This window comes from Pseudophryne corroboree, chromosome 1, assembly GCF_028390025.1.
Source record: "Pseudophryne corroboree isolate aPseCor3 chromosome 1, aPseCor3.hap2, whole genome shotgun sequence".
Taxonomy (NCBI): domain Eukaryota; kingdom Metazoa; phylum Chordata; class Amphibia; order Anura; family Myobatrachidae; genus Pseudophryne; species Pseudophryne corroboree.
In genome coordinates, this window is record NC_086444.1 from 275,503,178 (window position 1) to 275,521,930 (window position 18,753).

At 46.6% G+C, this 18,753-nt stretch overlaps 1 protein-coding gene and 1 long non-coding RNA gene across 2 annotated transcripts in view; one reads left to right on the plus strand and one right to left on the minus strand.

Moving 5' to 3' along the window:
* OSBP2 (oxysterol binding protein 2) overlaps positions 1–18,753 on the minus strand; it is a 760,529-nt gene that overhangs the window by 584,288 nt on the left and 157,488 nt on the right. The gene's annotated exons all lie outside the window — the stretch shown is intronic.
* The window catches only part of LOC135064407 (uncharacterized), a 150,136-nt gene that overhangs the window by 123,203 nt on the left and 8,180 nt on the right, over positions 1–18,753 (plus strand). Inside the window, exon 2 of the long non-coding RNA XR_010250720.1 lies at positions 9,807–9,879. This is a non-coding gene — a long non-coding RNA (uncharacterized LOC135064407). The remainder of the gene's footprint in view (positions 1–9,806; positions 9,880–18,753) is intronic.

The window sequence follows — 18,753 nt, forward strand, 5'->3', positions numbered from 1 at the left end:
TACTGGTAATTTAACTAGCTCCAAATAAAATTAACCCTAGAGTGAATGTGTGTGTACATGTGGTAGGGAATATAGACTGTAAGCTACACTGGGGAAGGGACTGATGTGAATGGCCAAAATACTCTGTGAAAAGCGCTGCGGAATGTCTGTGCGCTATATAAATAACTGGTAAAAAATAATAATCTCTTAGCTCGGCACAGGTTATCGTTCCAATCATAGTCCACGTGGATCGTTAAGTATGAAAAAAAATCCAAAAAAATTAAGATTTAAAAACAACAACAACTCATGTCGACCTTTTGACCTGTCGACCTAACGGCCGCATCCCACACTGCTCTACAATATCTGGTTCTTGTATTGTGTCACCCATGTTGCTCTATCAGTAGCGTCACAGATGGTACATTCACCAAAGATACACACTCTCACGTCCATATGCTACCATTATCTATACTAATATTATAAGAACGTTGTGTCTGCCTGCTTGTTCCAAGTTTCCGCAACAACTACTGAACTGATTTTCAGGATAATGGTATCATTTTGTAGTGTAAACTGCTAGATATAACTTGCACTTGTTTCATCTTGATCCGTCAAATTAAAGTTGAACAATAACAAAAACAATTGATTGGCATTATCAACACAAGAGATAGCGACTCATGGTAACGTAAACGAGTTATCCTTTCACCCAAGAATGAACAAGTTCCCTCTAGTAACAATTAGATGTTTCCAGTGGAGATGAGAGGGTTTACAATTCTATAAACACGGTCATGAATGCAGAAGATGCAGTGCAATATCCTCCTGAATTCCTAATCTTTCAGAGTCAGGATTAACCACACATTTTATAACCTTGAAAGTTGGTGTGCCAATAATACTGATGAGAAACCTGAATCCAAATAAACTGTGCAATGGGACACACCTGAAATCTCTTTAAAGAAACATTATAAAGGCCACCAGAGGATAAAGTGAGCCGGAACGTGGCGGAACTGCGTTCCGTCAGTTCCATTTGGAGACGGAACCAGTTTGTCCTCCTCCAGCTGACCACACCCACGATGTCAGCCAGTGGTGCAGGGAGATACTGGGCGCCCGCTGAGAGTTTATTACCAGCGGGTGCCCGGCTTCCTCTTCACATCGGCAGCCAGAGCTCACTCCTGAGCTCCGGCTTCCGGCTTATGCAGTGTGCGGTATGGGAGAAACGTCATGACGTCTCTTCCATAGTTCCGAGGAGCCGGCATCAAGGAGGAAGGACGTCAGCGGTCAGATGCAGGAGTGGGGCTTCAGGGGAGTATGTTGTGTTTGTTTGTTTTTGTGTGTAAGCGGCACTACTAAAGGGGGCAAAACTAAACGGGGAATATCTACAGGGGGCAAAACTAAAGGGGGCATATCTACAGGGTCCATAACTACTGGGAGCATAGCTACAGGGGGCAAAACTAAAGGGGCATATCTACAGGGGCCACATCTACATGTGGCAAATCTAAAGGTGGCATATCTACAGGGGGCAAAACTAAAGGGGGCATATCTACAGGGGCCACATCTACATGTGACAAAACTAAAGGGGGCATATCTATAGGGGGCAAAACTAAAGGTGGCATATCTACAGGGGGCAAAACTAAAGGGGGCATATCTACAGGGGCCACATCTACATGTGACAAAACTAAAGGGGGCATATCTATAGGGGGCAAAACTAAAGGTGGCATATCTACAGGGGGCAAAACTAAAGGGGGCATATCTACAGGGGCCACATCTACATGTGACAAAACTAAAGGGGGCATATCTACAGGGGGCAAAACTAAAGGGGGCATATCTACAGGGGCCACATCTACATGTGACAAAACTAAAGGGGGCATATCTATAGGGGGCAAAACTAAAGGTGGCATATCTACAGGGGGCAAAACTAAAGGGGGCATATCTACAGGGGCCACATCTACATGTGACAAAACTAAAGGGGGCATATCTACAGGGGACAAAACTAAAGGGGGCATATCTACAAGGGCCATAACTACTGGGGGCATAGCTACAGGGGGCAAAACATAAGGGGACATATCTACTGGGGCATATCTACAGGTGGCAAAAGTAAAGGTGGCATAACTAAAGGGGGCAAAACTACTGGGGGCAAAACTAAAGGGGCCACATCTACAGGTAGCAAAACTAAAGGGGGCAAAACTACTTGGGGGTATATCTACAGGGGGCAAAACTAAAGGGGGCATATCTACAGGGGCCACATCTACAGAGGGCAAAACTAAAGGGTGCATATCTACAGGGGGCAAAACTACTGGGGGCATATCTACAGGGGGCAAAACTAAAGGGGGCATATCTACAGGGGACAAACTAAAGAGGGCATATCTACAAGGGGCATAACAACTAAAAGGGGCATATCTACTGGGGGCATAACTAAAGGGGGCATATCTACAAGGGGCATATCTACAGGTAGCATATCTACAGGGGGAAAAAACTAAAGGAGGCATATCTACAGGGAGCATAACTAAATGGGACATATCTACTGGGGGCAATACTACATGGGGGAATTACTACATGGGGGCATTGCATAGGAGGCACTTCATAAGGGGCATCACTTCTGGGGACATAAGCAGCACTACTACTGGTGGCACTGCATAAGTGGCACCAATAGTATGGGCTCTACATAAGGGGCACTACCACTACAGTGGGCATTGCATAAGGGGCACTACTACTGTGGGCATTACTTGTATTTGGGGTGCTACTACTGTGGGCTTTCTGTATAAGGGGCCCTAATGTGTGGTCATAACTTGAATAAGAGACACTACTATGTGGTGTAATGTGCATAAGATTGTGCTACTGTGCGGCGTAATTTGAATGGGGATACTACTGGGTGAACACGCCCCTTTTTTCAGACCATGACCCTTTTTCGTGGCGTGCACCCGGGGCGCACAGGCAGTGGGGGGGGGGAGGTGAGATCCACCACCTCCCAAGGACCACTTTAAGCACTGTAGTCCACTATTTTGACAAGATGTGTTAAAGGTGAAAATTTATTTATTGCTAAAATTTCCAAATCGAGTTGAAAGGTCAGACTCTACGTAAAGTAGTGGTGCACCTGACAACTGGATGCTTTTTTGCATGGTCAGCTTTATGTAGCCTGTTCTCGCATCAGTAAAAGCAGTGATCTTTATACTGGCAATTGAAGCAATACAGCTGAAACAAAAATTGTATATACCGAGGCTCTACAATAACACGCGAACTGCATTAAATCTGAAATACGGATTTATATAAAAGACGAAGCTGGAGGTAGAAGCTAGTTATTGTTTTAAGTGAATAATAATAATAATAATAATAATAATAATAAATGTATGTATCAGGTGTACCCCAAATCTCTTTGACCAGTGCTTCCCAAATTGGGTGCTGCTGGGCACTTACTGGGGTGCTATGAGCTGGTGGTCTAATATTGGATCAAATTATTTAATCAATAAGATTGAGATAGGCAATGCCAGCAGTGGTGTAGCTGCTAGTCATAAAATGTGTGTACAAACTAAAGCATAACCCTGTCTACCACTGCAGAACTGACCTAGGGATGACATATATAGAAGTGTCCTCATACATCTTTGCCAAAAAATCCCGGTATAGTGTGGCATTTGCAGGTGTGCGTGCGTATGTGCACCCATGATTAAATGATAACAGGCGCAGTGCAGTTGCAGGTAGTGGGACTAAGACACTACCGCTGCCATGCAAACGGAGTGGGGACTCAGCGGCAGTATATGGGCATGAGTAGCGGGACGGTATGCTCCCGCTACCCGTAGTTAGAGGTGGGTTTGCATGGTGGCAATCGCGGGTAGTAGCAGATGAAAGGAATTGTAGCAGTGTGCTTTCCCGCAATGCGTAAGCCACACTGTGCTGCATTTTTCAACATGGCTGTGTGAGGACACATCTGTAAGCACAATGGTCCTCATTCCGAGTTGATCGCTAGCTGCTTTTGTTCGCAGCGCAGCGATCAGGGCAAAAAACTGCAATTCTGCGCATGCGTATGGGGCGCACGCGCGTCGAACTTTCACAAAAGCAGATGCAGTTTTACACAAGCTCTAGCGACGCGTTTCAATCGCACTGCTGGCCACAGAGTGATTGACAGGAAGTGGGTGTTTCTGGGTGGTAACGGACCGTTTTCGGGGAGTGTGTGAAAAAACACAGGCGTGCCAGATACAAACGCAGGAGTGGCTGGGATAACGTAGGCGTGGCTGGCCGAACGCAGGGTGTTTTCGTGATATCAAAACAGGAACTAAATAGTCTGAAGTGATCGCAAGCTAGTAGTAGGTCTCGAGCTACTCAGAAACTGCACAATCTTTTTTTGTAGCAGCACTGCAATCCTTTTGTTCGCACTTCTGCTAAGCTAAGATACACCCCCAGAGGGTGGCGGCTTAGCGTTTGCACGGCTGCTAAAAGCAGCTAACGAGCGAACAACTCGGAATGAGGGCCCTTGTACTTAATTGAATAAGTTTTGGTGAATCTCTGAATAGGAAGCTTTTTGCCTATGGGTGCTGTGATTAAAGAAAGTTTGGGAACCTCTGCCTTAGACTGTAACCTCATTGGAGCAGGGTTAGCTTTACCTTTTGTTTCATGTCATAGGTACTGTATGTTATTAAATATGTATGTGGAAAAAGACACAACTTATGCACTGCAATACGCACGCGCGTTGCCAAACAGCGACAGGATGGTGTGAAAATTTCGATCGCACGGCTGTTCGCAAGGTGACTGACAGGAAGAGGACGTTTGGGGGTGGTAACTGGACGTTTTCTGGGAGTGTCTGGAAAAACGCAGGCGTTCCCAAGCGTTTTCAGGGCGGGTGTGTGACATCAGCTCCGCATCCAATCAGCCTGATTTCTTCACACTGGAGGAGTAAACATTGAGCTACGCACAGAATGGGAAAAACATTCAATAGTAAGTGTGATGCAAACGATTTTGCAGCTGTCCACTGACTGAGAGGAATTTTCGCACAGCGTACACATGCAATCGCACACTTGCACGGGGTGAATTTTCACTCCCCCTGGGCGGCAACTATCTGATCACAGGACAGTGTACTTTGCAGCACAGCGATCAGGTCTGAATTAGGCCCTTAGTCACTAAGGTCACAAGGAAGCATAGGTCACCAGTAATCTCTCATAAGCAGGGCCGGTGCAAGGTTTCAAGACACCCTAGGCAAAGCTACACAACACCGCCCCTACTCCCCCCAATACCCTCTGCCCCGCCACTTACATACATAATTGACTTCTTTAAATTTTATATTCATTTTTAGATTTACGAACAAAATAAATCTAAAAATAAAAACACTATAAAAAGTAATAACAATAACACTGTCTTCAGGACCACCATATAATACTAAGAGCATTTTAATGACCGCCAGACAATACAGAGAGCATTTTGGTGACCATCAAACAATACGCAGAGCATTTTAGTTACTGACAGACAATACAAAGACCATTTTTAATGGCTGCCAGACCATACGAAGAGCATTGTAGTGACAGCCAGACAATCCGAAGAGCAGTTAAGTAAACACCAGACAATACAGAGAGCATTACTGTGACCGACATACAAAAAAGACCGCATTTTAGTGACTGCCCCACAATACTGAATATATAAAAATTGACATAATTCTCAGAGTGAGGGGCAATCTATAAAACATCCCTGGATTGTGACAGGAGAGGTAATGCCCTATATGTCATTAGTGATCCTAAATATATAACATGATGATGACCTAGATTAGTTGGCCACTGGTTACTACTACTTGGGCCTCATAAACACTTATCTCTCTTGCAATAATTCATCTCACAAAAGATAGTGGCCCTCATTCCGAGTTGTTCGCTCGGTATTTTTCATCGCATCGCAGTGAAAATCCGCTTAGTACGCATGCGCAAAGTTCGCACTGCGACTGCGCCAAGTAACTTTACTATGAAGAAAGTATTTTTACTCACGGCTTTTTCTTCGCTCCGGCGAACGTAATGTGATTGACAGGAAATGGGTGTTACTGGGCGGAAACACGGCGTTTCAGGGGCGTGTGGCTGAAAACGCTACCGTTTCCGGAAAAAACGCAGGAGTGGCCGGAGAAACGGTGGGAGTGCCTGGGCGAACGCTGGGTGTGTTTGTGACGTCAACCAGGAACGACAAGCACTGAAATGATCGCACAGGCAGAGTAAGTCTGGAGCTACTCTGAAACTGCTAAGTAGTTAGTAATCGCAATATTGCGAATACATCGGTCGCAATTTTAAGAAGCTAAGATTCACTCCCAGTAGGCGGCGGCTTAGCGTGTGTAACTCTGCTAAATTCGCCTTGCGACCGATCAACTCGGAATGAGGGCCACTGGCCCTCATTCCGAGTTGTTAACTCGCTAGCTGCTTTTAGCAGCATTGCACACGCTAAGCCGCCGCCTACTGGGAGTGAATCTTAGCTTTGCAGAATTGTGAACGAAAGATTAGCAGAATTGCGAATAGAATAGGGATTAGAAATTTCTTTGCAGTTTCCGAGTAGCTCGAGACTTATTCTGCCACTGCGATCAGTTCAGTCAGTTTCGTTCCTGGTTTGACGTCACAAACACACCCAGCGTTCGCCCAGACACTCCCCCCGTTTCTCCAGCCACTTCCGCGTTTTTTCAAGAAACGCCAGCGTTTTTCACAAACACCCATAAAACGGTCAGTTTCCGCCCAGAAACACCCACTTCATGTCAATCACACTACTATCACCAGAACGATGAAAATTCTTCGTTACGCCGTGAGTAAAATACCAAACTTTTTTGCTAATTTACTTGGCGCAGACGCACTGCGAACATTGCGCATGCGCAGTTTGCGACTTATCGCACCGATGCGAAGAAAAAGAACGAGCGAACAACTCGGAATGAGGGCCTGTGTGCAGACTCTTAGGGGCCGAGTCAATTGTTTTGGGCATCTAAAAATGCCATTTAAATGGGACTCTTTAGACGTCCAAACAGTTGTCACTATTCAGTTGTGTTTGGACACCCATGCACTTCGCACATGTTGCGCCAAATAGACTGGGTTTAGACACCTAAACGCATCTAAACTCCCTGCTTTGGGCGTCCAAAGTGCTGTCTTGACAAATTTTTTCTCGCACCTCAGGAGGCAGCGAGAAAAAAATGTCAGAACCGCGGCTACTGGGCGCCTAAATGGAGCAACAATTAAATTGCTCCGTTATGCCACCCCAGCCCCCCCCCCCCCTCTCCCCCCCGGTGTAAGCCATAAGGAAAAACAATTGAATCGGCCCTGATGTGATGTGCAGACTTAATGATCCCCCCCATCCTTTAAATATTTTTCTCTCTTACCCCCACCCTTTATACAGTATATTAAATGATTTTCTCCCCATATTCTGATCTCTGAGCTGGCTTGCGGGTCCCAACACGGTCAGGCAGATTCAGAATCCAACTCCAGTCTCTCAAGTCTCGCACCCCGTCTCCTTCTTGTGGGATGAGATGTTATGACGTCTCATACCCCAGTGCAGTAGCGCAGCGCCATCACTGGTCCTGCCAAAGGAGGGGAACAAGCAGGGCAGTGGGTATATACACACAGGTGCAGGAGTTGGAGATGATTATACTGCTTTTATATATATATATATTATATATATATATATATATATATATATACATACGCAGTATGGGTCCGGCACTCCTATGCAAATTGCATCACAAAAATGTGCTCTGGTGCCTTCCTGACAGGCCTAGGCAGCCTGTACATACACTGAAATCCACAGAAGGCGGCACTCAGGATACTGTCGAGTAGGTGAAGAAAGCCGTGCTATTTATTATCAACGTTTCGGGGCCCGTCTTCAGGGTTTGTGTCCTATAGAAACCAGCAATGACCGGCACTCCTTACTTTGTGGAAATAATTGCCCCGGTGCCCTCCAGCGGGTTGTGGACACAAATTTGCAAAGGTAATGATGGCACTCGCGGGTCTTGCAGCGTAAAACTTTGATTACAGCAATCAGGCGACTTCAAGCTAGTCTTGAAGTCGCCTGACTGCTGTAATCAAAGTTTTACGCTGCAAGACCTGCGAATGCCACCATTACCTTTGCAAATTTGTATATATATTTTAGAAATACACATATGCATATATACATGAATTATATGACTATATAAAAACCCAGAGCATAAACTCCAAATTTAATTGGTTACAGAAAAAAATTATAATATTACAGCCTGTCTTACTTACTTTTGCTGATGGCAAACACAGGCTGTGATGAGACATGCACACAACAGGAGAGATCCTAAACTTTACTTTCTAGATCACTCTCCTCTGAATACACAACCTCAAGGCAATAACAGGGATCCCACCTCCTCCCTGCATCTTGCGCCCCAGCCAATCACAAAGCCGCGGCTGGAGGCAGCTTAAGTTACTATTGGACAGGATGGTCTGTTGCTCGGCAGTAGCAGCCCATCTTATGGCCAGCGGGAGCCGTAAGCACTGAGTGTACGGCGGATCAGATCTGCCGGGGGGGGGGCGGCGAACATGAAATATAGTGGGGGGATGCAACCGCTGGGTGAGGGGTGTATTCGCGCACGCGAGATTGTAATATGCGAGATAAAATCGTGGTCGGGGATAAAATGCGGGTTGAGATCGCGGAAGGCTGACTACACAAGGGTGCTGTTGTGGTGCGGCCAGGAATATGTCAGGTGTTATCGCAGGCGGCAGGGGGGCAACCCGGGGTGGATTGTTGTGCTATACATAGCAAGTACTATACATAGCGAGAGCCGGCTTATCACCAACAAGCACACTGCCACTCATGCTGTCAGTGCCGGCTGACTGTTGGGCGGCCGCGGCATCCCTGCTACTTGTTGATTAAGGAAGAGGAGGAACAGACAGCACAGCTAAAAGAATCATAAATAAATCATTCATCCGCAGTGTGCTGCCGAGCAGCGCCGCCCTCTAGTGGCCAGCGCCCATAGGCAGCTGCCTAAAGCTGCCTAATGGTGGCGCCGGCCCTGCTCATAAGTAGCTTTTGTGTCGTCTTGACTCCAGCAGGTCTAGCAAATTGTTAGGCATGCAACCACTGTAGAAGCCTTGGTTCCCTGGAGGAAAGTTTTCAGGAATGTCAGGAGTTACCAGTATAGTACAGCTAGGATTGATGATGTAATGATTTTGAGAACCAAATATCCGAATATAAGGGTCAAAACAATGAGATAATTCATGTGGGTGTGGTTCATCAAATCGACAGTATCTAGGTCGACAATGTTTAGGTCGACAGTCACTAGGTCGACATGGATGGAAGGTCGACAGGGTTTCTAGGTCGACATGTGCTAGGTCGACAGGTCTAAAGGTCGACATGAGGTTTTTTGTTTTTTTTGGTGTCGTTTTCTTCGTAGAGTGACCGGGATCCCAAATTAGTGCACCGCGTCCCCTCGCATGGCTCGCTTCGCTCGCCATGCTTCGGGCATGGTGCCTTCGCTCCGCTACCGCTTCGCTCGGCACACTTTACCGTTCCAATCGTAGTCCACGTGGATCGTTAAGTATAAAAAATTCAAAAAAAGAAAAAAAATGTGAAAAACTCATGTCGACCTTTAGACCTGTCGACCTAGCACATGTCGACCTAGAAACCCTGTCGACCTTCCATCCATGTCGACTTACTGACTGTCGACCTATAGTGGTCGACCTAAACATTGTCGACCTAGATACTGTCGATCTTCAGACCGGATCCCAATTCATCTATCTACCTTGTTTTTTTAGAGCCCACCTGGAATGTGAGCATAAGATTAAAGAGGCAGAAGATTTGCCAGAAAGGTTTATGTGATTCATTTACACAGTGTCAGAATTTACCAATCAAACCCTGATCCAAGTTCTCTTGTATGTATTCAGACACAGATTTGGTCTCCAATAAAGACAGAGGAGTTACTAGACCATGAGGAGAAAATTGGCCCATGATGAAGTGGTAAGATCTCTGCATTCTGCTTGCCAAAGAAATTGAATGATGGCTGAATACTACGAGGTTATATGATATACTAGCTAAATACCCGTGCTTCGCTACGGAAATAAAAGAATAATGCCAATCTCTGTCAGGCTGCACCTCTGGGCTTCCCCAGATTGATGCCGTCATAAGGCTGGCGCTGAGGAGAATAATCCACCTCCTTCTCTGCCCCGTCCCACCTCTGATGCTGCCCTGCTCAGTGCTGTAAATGCTGGGACGACAGGCCAAGCTCCGCCCGCTGTATGTTAAACAGGTTAGGTTTGCATACTGACTCTATGCCAAAGGGCCCTAGGACTCTTTGCTTAGCTCCGAAACTAAAGTATACCTCTGACTCCACCAGTGTGTGCCTCTGCCCCTACCCGTGTGTGCCTCTGGCCCTACCAGTGTGTGCCTCTGCCCTTACCCGTGTGTGCCTCTATCCTCACCTGTGGGTGCCTCTGCCCCTACCCGTGGGTGCCCCTGCCCGTGGGTGCCTCTGCCTCTACTCATGTGTGCCTCTGTGTAAAACGCTCCAGGCATTCCAGAGTTATGCCGAAAAGTATGTATTTTTACATGTCACCCCCTTCACATCTTCACCGCTAGGGGTGTCTTACCCCCACAGTATTTGTTTTACAGATTGTAAGTGATATGTGCACCAAATTTGGTGTAAATTGCTCCAGGCATTCCAGAGTTATGCTGGAACATACACACATCTATAATATATATATATATATATATATATATATATATATATCAGACATGGAGGATGAGAGCAGGCAAGTGGGTGGTTGAACCCTTTGAATACACTGGGAGTGATCATGTAGGCCCCAAACAAGAATTTGAGCAGAGGTCCAATCAGAATGTAGCGACCAAAGCCACTTTAGTCTACGGCTGTTCAGAAGCCATCTTCCAGGACTGCACTGTGTATAGGCACACTGACCAATATGAAAAAAAAAATAAGAATTTATTTACCGATAATTCTATTTCTCGTAGTCCGTAGTGGATGCTGGGGACTCCGTCAGGACCATGGGGTTTAGCGGCTCCGCAGGAGACAGGGCACAATAATAAAAGCTTTAGGATCAGGTGGTGTGCACTGGCTCCTCTCCCTATGACCCCCCTCCAAGCCTCAGTTAGGATACTGTGCCCGGGCGAGCGTGCATAATAAGGAAGGATATTGAATCCCGGGTAAGACTCATACCAGCCACACCAATCACACCGTACAACCTGTGATCTGAACCCAGTTAACAGTATGATAACAACGAAGGAGCCTCTGAAAAGATGGCTCACAACAAGAATAACCCGATTTTTGTAACAATAACTATGTACAAGTATTGCAGACAATCCGCACTTGGGATGGGCGCCCAGCATCCACTACGGACTACGAGAAATAGAATTATCGGTAAGTAAATTCTTATTTTCTCTAACGTCCTAAGTGGATGCTGGGGACTCCGTCAGGACCATGGGGATTATACCAAAGCTCCCAAACGGGCGGGAGAGTGCGGATGACTCTGCAGCACCGAATGAGAGAACTCCAGGTCCTCCTCAGTCAGGGTGTGCCCCTGACCAAGTAGCAGCTCGGCAAAGTTGTAAAGCCGAGACCCCTCGGGCAGCCGCCCAAGATGAGCCCACTTCCTTGTGGAATGGGCTTTTACTGATTTTGGCTGTGGCAAGCCTGCCACAGAATGTGCAAGCTGAATTGTACCACAAATCCAGCGAGCAATCGTCTGCTTAGAAGCAGGAACACCCATCTTGTTGGGTGCATACAGGCTAAACAGCGAGTCAGATTTTCTGACTCCAGTCGTCCTGGAAACATATATTTTCAGGGCCCTGACAACGTCAAGTAACTTGGAGTCCTCCAAGTCCCTAGTAGCCGCAGGTACCACAATAGGTTGGTTCATGTGAAAAACAGAAAACACCTTAAGGAGAAACTGAGGACGAGTCCTCAATTCTGCCCTGTCAGAATGAAAAATTAAGTAAGGGCTTTTATATGATAAAGCCGCCCATTCTGACACACGCCTGGCTGAAGCCAGGGCTAATAGAATCTTCACCTTCCATGTGAAATATTTTAATTCCACAGTGGTGAGTGGATCACCAATGTGACTTTAGGAAACTCAAAACAACATTGAGATCCCAAGGTGCCACTGGGGGCACAAAAGGAGGCTGTATATGCAGTACCCCTTTTACAAACGTCTGAACTTCAGGCACTGAAGCCAGTTCTTTCTGGAAGAAATTTGACAGGGTCGAAATTTGAACCTTAATGGACCCTAATTTTAGGCCCATAGACAGTCCTGTTTTCAGGAAATGTAGGAAACGACCCAGTTGGAATTCCTCTGTAGGGACCTTCTTGGCCTCACACCACGCAACATATTTTCGCCAAATGCGGTGAAAATGTTTTGCGGTTACATCCTTCCTGGCTTCGACCAGGGTAGGGATGACTTCATCTGGAATGCCCTTTCAGGATCCGGCGTTCAACTGCCATGCCGTCAAACGCAGCCGCGGTAAGTCTTGGAACAGACAAGGCCCCTGCTGGAGCAGGTCCTTTCTTAAAGGTAGAGGCCACGGTTCTTCCGTGAGCATCTCTTGAAGTTCCGGGTACCAAGTCCTTCTTGACCCATCCGGAACCACGAGTATCGTTCTTACTCATCTCCTTCTTATGATTCTCAGTACTTTTGGTATGAGATGCATAGGAGGGAACACATACCCTGACTGGTACATGTTACCAGAGCGTCCACCGCTATTGCCTGAGGGTCCCTTGACCTGGCGCAATATTTGTCTAGTTTTTTGTTCAGGCGGGACGCCATCATGTCCACCTTTGGTTTTTCCCAACGGTTTACAATCATGTGGAAGACTTCCCGCTGAAGTCCCCACTCTCCCGGGTGGAGGTTATGCCTGCTGAGGAAGTTTGCTTCCCAGTTTTCCACTCCCGGAATTAACACTGCTGAGAGTGTTATCACATGATTTTTCGCCCAGCGAAGAATCCTTGCAGTTTCTGCCATTTCCCTCCTGCTTCATGTGCCGCCCTGTCTGTTTACGTGGGCGACTGCCGTGATGTTGTCCCACTGGATCAATACCGGCTAACCTTGAAGCAGAGGTCTTGCTAAGCTTAGAGCCTTGTAAATTGCCCTTAGCTCCAGTATATTTATGTGGAGAGAAGTCTCCAGACTTGATCACACTCCCTGGAAATTTTTTCCTTGTGTGACTGCTCCCCAGCCACTCAGGCTGGCATCCGTGGTCACCAGGACCCAGTCCTGAATGTCGAATCTGCGGCCCTTTCATAGATGAGCACTCTGCAGCCACCGCAGAAGAAAACACCCTTGTCCTTGGAGACAGGGTTGTCCGCTGATGCATCTGAAGATGCGATCCGGACCATTTTCCCAGCAGATTCCACTGAAAGGTTCTTGCGTGAAATCTACCGAATGGGATCGCTTTGTAAGAAACCACCATTTTTCACAGGACCCTTGTGCAATGATGCACTGATACTTTTCCTGGTTTTAGGAGGTTCCTGACTAGCTCGGATAACTCCCTGGTCTTCTTCTCCGGGAGAAAACATCCTTTTCTGGACTGTGTCCAGAATCATTCCTAGGAACATTAGACGTGTCGTCGGAAAAAGCTGCGATTTTGGAATATTTAGAATCCACTCGTGCTGTCGTAGAACTACTTGAGATAGTGCTACTCCGACCGCCAACTGTTCTCTGGACCTTGCCCTTATCAGGAAAGCGTCCATATTCCTTTTAGGAAGAATCATCATTTCGGCCATTACCATGGTAAAGACCCGGGGTGCCGTGGACAATCCAAACGGCAGCGTCTGAACTGCTAGTGACAGTTCTGTACCACGAACCTGAGATACCCTTGGTGAGAAGGGCAAAATTTGGACATGTAGGTAAGCGTCCCTGATATCCAGTGACACCATATCGTCCTGGTTCGCTATCACTGCTCTGAGTGACTCCATCTTGATTTGAACCCTTGTATGTAATTGTTCAAATCTTTTAGATCTCACCGAGCCGTTTGGCTTCAGTACCACAATATAGTGTGGAATAATACCCCTTCCCTTGTTGTAGGAGGGGTACTTTGATTATCACCTGCTGGGAATACAGCCTGTGAATTTTTTTCCAATACTGCCTCCCTGTCGGAGGGAGACGTTGGTAAAGCAGACTTCAGGAACTTGTGAGGGGAAGACGTCTCGAATTTCCAATGTACACCTGGGATACTACGTGTAGGATCCAGGAGTCCACTTGCGAGTGAGCCCACTGCGTGCTGAAACTCTTGAGATGACCCCCCACCGCACCTGAGTCCGCTTGTATGGCCCCAGCGTCATGCTGCGGACTTGGCAGAAGCTGTGGAGGACTTCTGTTCCTGGGAATGGGCTGCCTGCTGCAGTCTTCTTCCCTTTCCTCTAACCCTGGGCAGATATGACTGGCCTTTTGCCCGCCTGCCTTTATGGGTACGAAAGGACTGAGACTGAAAAGACTGTGTCCTTTTCTGCTGAGATGTGACTTGGGGTAACAAAAGTGGATTTTCCAGCTGTTGCCATGGCCACCAGGTCCGATGGACCGCCCCTTTATACGGCAATACTTCCATGTGCCGTCTGGAATCTGCATCACCTGACCACTGTCGTGTCTATAAACATCGTCTGGCAGATATGGACATCACATCTACTCTTGATGCCAGAATGCAAATATCCCTCTGCGCATCTCGCATATATAGAAATGCATCCTTAAAATGCTCTATAGTCAATAAAATATTGTTCCTGTCAAGGGTATCAATATTTTCAGTCAGGTAATCCGACCAAGCCCCCCCAGCGCTGCACATCCAGGCTGAGGCGATTGCTGGTCGTAGTATAACACCAGTATGTGTGTATATACTTTTTAGGATATTTTTCAGCTTCCTATCAGCTGGCTCTTTGAGGGCGGCCGTATCTGGAGACGGTAACGCCACTTGTTTTTATAAGCGTGTGAGCGCCTTATCCACCCTAAGGTGTGTTTCCCAACTCGCCCTCACTTCTGGCGGGAAAAGGTATACCTCCAATAATTTTCTATCGGAGGAAACCCACGTATCATCACACACTTTAATTTATCTGATTCAGGAAAAACTACAAGTAGATTATTCCCACCCTACATAATACCCTTATTTGTGGTACTTGTAGTATCAGAAATATGTAACACCTCCTTCATTGCCCTTAACATGTAACGTGTGGCCCTAAAGGAAAATACGTTTGTTTCTTCACCGTCGACACTGAAGTCAGTGTCCGTGTCTGTGTCTGTGTCGACCAACTGAGGTAAATGGGCGTTTTTACAAGCCCCTGACGGTGTCTGAGACGCCTGGACAGGTACTAATTTGTTTGCCGGCCGTCTCATGTCGTCAACCGACCTTGCATCGTGTTGACATTATCACGTAATTCCTAAATAAGCCATCCATTCCGGTGTCGACTCCCTAGAGAGTGACATCACCAATACAGGCAATTTGCTCCGCCTCCTCACCAACATCGTCCTCCTACATGTCGACACACACGTACCGACACACAGCACACACACAGGGAATGCTCTGATAGAGGACAGGACCCCACTAGCCCTTTGGGGAGACAGAGGGAGAGTTTGCCAGCACACACCAAAAACGCTATAATTATACAGGGACAACCCCTTATACAAGTGTTTTCCCTTATAGCATTTTCACATATGTAATCATATCGCCAAATAAGTGCCCCCCCTCTCTGTTTTAACCCTGTTTCTGTAGTGCAGTGCAGGGGAGAGCCTGGGAGCCTTCCTCACAGCAGAGCTGAGCAGGAAAATGGCGCCGTGTGCTGAGGAGAATAGGCCCCGCCCCCTAAAACGGCGGGCTCTTCTCCCGGAGTTTGTGAGATCTGGCAGGGGTTAAATACATCCATATAGCCTCAAGGGCTATATGTGATGTATTTTAGCCATAAAAAAGGTATAATACATTGCTGCCCAGGGCGCCCCCCCCAGCGCCCTGCACCCTCAGTGACCGCTGGTATGAAGTGTGCTGACAACAATGGCGCACAGCTGCAGTGCTGTGCGCTACCTTATGAAGACTGAAAGTCTTCTGCCGCCTGTTTCTGGACCTCTGGACCTCTTCAACTTCGGCATCTGCAAGGGGGGTCGGCGGCACGGCTCCGGGACGAACCCCAGGGTGAGACCTGTGTTCCGACTCCCTCTGGAGCTAATGGTGTCCAGTAGCCTAAGAAGCAAATCCATCCTGCACGCAGGTGAGTTTACTTCTCTCCCCTAAGTCCCTCGTAGCAGTGAGCCTGTTGCCAGCAGGACTCACTGAAAATAAAAAACCTAACTTAAACTTTTATTCTAAGCAGCTCAGGAGAGCCACCTAGATTGCACCCTTCTCGGCCGGGCACAAAGATCTAACTGAGGCTTGGAGGGGGGTCATAGGGGGAGGAGCCAGTGCACACCACCTGATCCTAAAGCTTTTATTATTGTGCCCTGTCTCCTGCGGAGCCGCTAAACCCCATGGTCCTGACGGAGTCCCCAGCATCCACTTAGGACGTTAGAGAAAAAATCTTACAGCAGTTGTGGAGACGCAACCTGGTTCATAAAATATATTTTAAAAGGTTGCAAGAAATTAGGTGCAATTATCTATCTCCCACAGCAGAAGGCTAAGGGGTGACAGGAAAGCAAGGACACGAAATTCACCACCACCTTTTGTTTTCAGGTAAAAGCTCAAATTAAATTGAGCACTAATTGTGAAAACCCCTGAATGCTTTGGGATCCCAGTGGCATTTTGTGCAGCAGGTATCTGGGAGATGGTAAAGGAGAAGCCAGAAGGGTCTGATTGCCAAAAGTGACTTTTATGGCATCCAGATGTGAATGGTACTGCAGAATTTGTATAATCTGGGCCTGGTTGGCTTCTTGTTTCTCTACTTTACCAACAAGGATTAACGCCGGATTACTATCTGAATCCATGGCCAGTTTACAGTATACTGTCACAATTTCAAACTGGTTTTAGTGGATTTAGTAGATTCACTAACACCAATCTGGATGTTTTCTGGCAGTGGCAGAGGAGCAGAGTCTAACAAGTCTCTGATATACACCAGTGAACCCCGCAGGGGTATTTAGGCTTTGCTGCTGGAAGGCTGTATCCCTTTGCCGTGCCTCCAAAGGGGGGCGTGGTGGTGCAGGTACAAAGAATTATCATCAAGGTACACAAATGGAATGCAGAAGGGAAAATCAAGACAAGCCACATGTAGATAATTCTGAATTCCAAAAGAGCTTGTTAATTTTCCAAGAGAGGTCGTATAGATAGAGAAAATCAGAGTACATAGGACTGAGTGAAGAGTAATTTGAGACCTAATTATCCTAACATCCCAGGGAAGCAATACTGATAATTTATTATTATGGTCAGGGGAATAATAGGAACTTTGTGAGCCCCATAGCAACATACTATTTTTTTGCCGCATAATATAGGGGGTAATTCCAAGCTGATCGCAGCAGGAATTTTTTTTAGCAGTTGGGCAAAACCATGTGCACTGCAGGGGGGGGTGGGGGGGGGGGAGAATATAACATTTGCAGAGAGAGTTAGATATGGGTGGGTTATTTTGTTTCTGTGCAGGGTAAATGCTGGCTGCTTTATTTTTACACTGCTATTTAGATTGCAGATTGAACTTACCACACCCAAATCTAACTTTCTCTGCACATGTTATATCTGCCTCCCCTGCAGTGCACATGGTTTTGCCCAACTGCTAACAAAGTTCCTGCTGCGATCAACTCAGAATTACCCCCTTAGTGTCCTAGTTCATTTTCTGAACCATAGTAGTGCCATAGTTAATATTATGCCCCATAGAAATGCCCTAGTTTGTTTTATGAGCCATTAGCTTCTTAGTTTGCATGATGTCACATTGTAGGGCTGCAAGTACACATTATGCAACACAGTATCCCCAGTTCATATTATGCCACACTAAAGTGCCTCAATTTCATACTATGCCACATTAAAGTGCCCCAGTTCTTATTATGTCACATTATAGGGCCCTCCACATTACAATGAGCAGATCAGATTATGACACATTACAGTGCCCTCCAGTTCACATTGTGCTACATTCATTGACGTTTCTATCATGGCTACAATGTGTGCGGTGCCCCTGGGTCCAGTGAGACCCACACCGTACATACTGCACCCATGTTATTTTAATACTTACCTTACCGCGACGCATAGCCAGATTAAGGGGGGGGACGCAGGGCATACTCTACCCCGGGCCTCCCTTTGTCAGGTGGCCCCCCGGCCAGAGCACACTGACATCACTAGCTTTTCCTCTTATGCAACAGCAGAACCAGGTATCCAGAATGCAAGCAGTGCAGGCAGAGACACGGGAGTATCATGTTTTATGAGATACCGACCAGAGTAGAGATAGGAGGGTGGAGAGAGCTGTAAGTGACACAGGGATCCCAGCTTCTCCTCCTCCCTGCCTGGGGGTCTGGGTCCTGTGTAACCTGCTATCTGTTGAGGGTCTAGACAGAGAGACACACACACACGGAGTCCTCCTGTGTTCTGTCCCAGTGTGCAATTGGCACAGATGATACTGATATTCTTGCATGTGACAAGATAAATGATAGAATTATAGATTTATATGTGCATTTTAAGGTTGTTTATGTTGCCTGCGTTGTACTACAGGTACATTTTATAAAAAGTTGTCTTTCAATTAGGTGGAGCTATAAACAGTATCCAGGCATTATTTAACTATCAGTTCAAATCTAATATACACCATTGGTTTAAATTTAATATACACAATCCATACATACCAACATGACCCATTCCAGGAGGGACAATATATCCTTCTTAAATTATGATTGCAATCACCTGTGTTGAAACACTTTATCAATTAAATCTAATATACACCAC